The sequence below is a fragment of the Equus quagga genome, chromosome 11 (assembly GCF_021613505.1).
Source record: "Equus quagga isolate Etosha38 chromosome 11, UCLA_HA_Equagga_1.0, whole genome shotgun sequence".
NCBI lineage: Eukaryota > Metazoa > Chordata > Mammalia > Perissodactyla > Equidae > Equus > Equus quagga.
Window position 1 is genome coordinate 88,893,439 of NC_060277.1, and position 4,424 is coordinate 88,897,862.

General features: G+C 37.0%; 1 pseudogene; it reads left to right on the forward strand.

Annotated features, from left to right (window-relative positions):
- The first annotated feature begins 208 nt into the window (after positions 1-208).
- On the forward strand, positions 209-279 carry LOC124248021 (uncharacterized; annotated as a pseudogene).
- The last annotated feature ends 4,145 nt before the right edge of the window (positions 280-4,424 follow it).

Sequence of the window (4,424 nt, forward strand, 5' to 3'; positions counted from 1 at the left end):
CAAGTCTTGGCTATTGTGTATAATGCTGCAGTGAACATAGGGGTGCAAGTATCTTTATGCCTTTGTGTTTTCAAGTTCTTTGGATAAATACCCAGCAGTGGGATAGCTGGATCGTATGGTAGATCTATCCTTAATTTTCTGAGGAAACTCCATACTGCTTTCCATAGTGGTTGCACCATTGGAAAGCAGTATGGAGTATCCTCAGAAAAAGACTATACTTTCAGGGATCATCTCTATAGTTCGTTACTTTCTCTGTATTTTAATTTAAAGCTAAATAGTTTTTAAAAGATTTTAAAAGAAATATATAAGAATTCTGTGGCCACAGTACAGAGAATTCCCAAGTTAGAGAGAATGCCCAATATACTATCTCCTTAGAATCTTCTTGATGGCTTTCCTTTGCCAAGGCTGGTTTCTCAGATTGTCTGCAGCTTCTTTGAACTATCTGATCTCCTTCCAATTAAACATGTATTGAAGAAGCTGGACCATTTGACCTCTGAAGTTTTTCGCACTCGGGATTTTGCTCATTGCATATTTACATTGCAGTACAGCCTGTTTTTCTGCCCTATGCATATACATGTGTGTATAGACATATATACGCATAAATATATATGTTTAATAGAAATCAATTTCTATTAAATTTTGATTGATATAATTGGGAAATCATGGACAAGTCACTTAATCTTCATCAGTCTTACTTTCTTCATCTACATAATGGGCTAATAATACTTACCTCATAGGATTTTTGCCAGGATAAAATTAGGTAATTAAGTAAATTATATAGTATAATGCACAAAACTCAGTTGTCAATAAATAATTGGTATCATTTTTACTTTTTTACTTTTCATTACTTTACATTGCATTTTGAACATCTCCAATGCAAATACTCAGATTCAGTCCTGTCTCTCTTGTCAGCGGAACAAGGGGAATTAATTAAAGTGCTTTCTGTGGGCTCGTTAACCCACCAATTAACCATAAAACTTTGATTTGGGTGTTTTCTACTCCATAATTAGTGAAACATAACAGGAGAGAAGTGGACTGGATAACAGAAATTCACCTAATGCATACTCTTTGCCAATTGGACCAGTGTCAGTGACCATAGAAAGAAAGAAAGAAAGGATCAATGATGGTAAGCCAGTTGGGACTTTCTGCCTCCACTCCTCCTGTCCTCCTTACCATGCATGACTCAGTCACTGTGTGAATAATTTGTCCATTTTTCGGGTGTGGTCATCTCCCTGTCTTCCTTTTTAAAAAATAACTTTAATATTGTCATTGTTGTCTCCAATTGTTGCCCTCTAGAAGACATATATTAACTGTTCATTACTAAGGAACTGAACCCACTCATAGCCACCTTATATATCGAAAAACCCTTTATTAAAAAGTATTACCCAACCTCTTCTATGGTATGTATATCACTATAACAAATTACTGCTGAAAATTCTGTGATACCTGGCATTCTAACGCAGATCATGTGTAAGAGATGCCATTTAAGAACTAGTGACTTGCCCACCTGTTCTTTATCATCAATCACGTATCTGGGACATAACAGAGCCCATTTCCATGTTTGGATCCCTCTGAATTTCCCTATCTTTTCTTGTTGTTCATTACTTTGTATTTTTGAAATTTGGGATCATCTCTGCTATTATCTTAATATTACCTAGGTATTAGATATCTTATTTATCTCCACATCTTCTCAGCCTTCCCTCTCCCTTTCTCTCATCTACTCAGTATATATAATGTTCAAAAAAAATGTTTACTTAAATCTATTTTCCTCCGTGTGCTAGCATAGTCTCCCTTTTTGATTTCTTATTTGCTCCACATTAGAAATAAAGGACTGTGGCAGTCCATGATCAATGATTTGGTTATTGATCATAGGGGAGAGTAAGGGATGAAATCTGGTCTAGGATATAAGGCTCTAACTCAGTTTAGTGTCATTCACGTGACACCAGGACATATGAATTTCCCAAAGTACACAGCTAGTTTGTAATGTGTCTTTCATTGTTGAGAAAAGGATCTGGACAGTATAGTTTTAAGATTCTATTCTCCCCTGGGCTCCCTCTTCTCCTTGAGATAAATGGATATCCTTGGGGACTAGGATCAAACAGAGAACAGAGTCTTTTATTATTGTCATTATTATTATTATTATTATTTGTTTTTTGGTGAGGAACATTTGCCCTGGGCTAACATCCATGCCAATCTTCCTCCACCTTGTATGTGCAATGCCTCTTCAGGGTGGCTGATGAGTGCAGTAGGCCTGCGCCCAGGATCCAAACCTGCAAACCTGGGCCGCGGAAGTGGAGCGCACGGAACCCCAACCACCCAGCTGCAGGGCTGGCCCCGGGAACAGAGTCTTTTAAAAGTAATATCCTGTGCTCACTTCGCCAGCACGCATACTAAAAGTAATATCCTTTATAATTTCACTTCCAATTCTTTCATTTCCCTAGGTTTATATTCATTTATTTTTCATTTAGTAAGCATTTATTCAGAATTCACTGTTATCTGAGCTGGATAATAGATGATAGTTAATAGTGAATAAGCCAAGAAGACCCAAAATTTACTGAGAGATGAAAAAGAACTTTGAATAAATGGTAATTAATACATAGCAGGTACTTAGATAAGAACACTCAATATTATTGTTTAGCCAATTTTCCTAAGAGTTTTAGCATCCATTGAGTATCCTGGTCTGACTCCGTTATTATATCAGGGTGTTCAAAGTGGTGATTTTCTATGCTAACATTCCTTCTGCATGTGTTAGCTACTGTCTGGGTTACCTATTGATGTATTACAAACCATGCCAAAATGGAGTGGCTTAAAACAACTGTTTTGTTATCTGTCGTGAGTCTGTGAATTGACTGGGATCAGCTGGGTGGCTCTTTTGCTCCACATATTATCTTAGGTGTAGTCATGTATAAGTTTGATTGAGCTGGAACTTCCAAGAAGGCTGATTCACATGACCGGCAGTTGAAGTTAGCTGTTGCCTGGGAGCTCAGCTGAGGCTATTGACCAGTATCCCAAAATACAGCCAATCCTTGTGGCTTGGGATTCTCTCAGCATGGTGATTGGGTTCTGAGAGGAGCATGATCATGCCAAGAGCCAATGTTCCGACAATAAGGAAGCAGAAGTTTCCCATCCTCCTGAAGTCTACACCCAGAATTGACACTATATTCCTTCCACCACATGTTTTTGGTTAAGCAGTCACAGATCCTGTCCAGATTTGATATCGCACTTCTAAATGGAGAAAGTAACAAAGAATTTAACCTTTAATTCATTACAACTGGCATTCAAAACCTTTCTTTTCCCTCTTTCTTACGGGAGGAGAGAGTACATTACTGTAGATTAATAGGTATAGTTTTATTCATTATGTTATAATCTATTGCCATCATTATTCGTTTTTGACTCTAATTATCCCAAATTTTGGCAGCTAAATCCCCTTCAAGCCAACTGCTGTGAGCACATGTCGTTTTGACAAGAGCTCATTAATATGTGAGCACTTTCTCACTCTGGCACAGAAGATGTTCTAGGTTCATGTACTTTTCCAGAAATTAACAATTTCTCCAAGGACTTCTGATACAAAAAGTGAGAAATGGTATTTAGCAACCAATAACTTGGAAATAGGTGTGCTAACTGATGTTGTAGTGTCATTGCATCCTACATACTTTTTTTTCTTTTAATCATGAGTTCCTCCTAATACTTCTAATTCAAATTCAAAACCTTCTGCCATTCCTTATTTGTATTTCCTTTCTCTAATAGTGAGAAAATGGGTTCAAATAATACATTTATATTAAATAATTAATACATTTACTCATTTGCTTTGCCCTACAATGACCTACAATGAACACAAAAACAGTTTAACAATCACAAAGCCAAACCACTAACAACAAGATCTGCAAAGTGAAGTTCAAAATTTTTCAGTAGTTCTTTTTGTTTTGAGAATATATTCCACTAGGGAAATACAGTTAGAATATTGTGTTTAATATGTATTTGAATAAATTCTCTTATCTACATGGTTATATTTCTCTTTGTTGGATGGCCTGACATTACATACTTCCCAGTGTGATGCAGTAGAAAGTACACAACATCACATTTGTGGCATTATGTTTAGGATTTTTTGTTTTTTTAAAGATTGGCACCTGAGCGAACAACTGTTGCCAATCTTTTTTTTATTATTTTTTTATTTTTCTCCCCAAAGTCCCTCAGTAAATAGTTATATATTCTGGTTGTGAGTGCCTCTGGTTGTGCTATGTGGGACGCCACCTCAGTGTGGTTGATGAGCAGTGCCAAGTCCATGCCCAGGATCCAAACTGACGAAACCCTGGGCTGCCGAAGCGGAGCACATGAACTTAATCACATGGCCATGGGGCTGGCCCCTAGGATTTTTTTTTAATTGGAAACTAATCATGGCAAAATAGACAGAAAAATTCAGAATA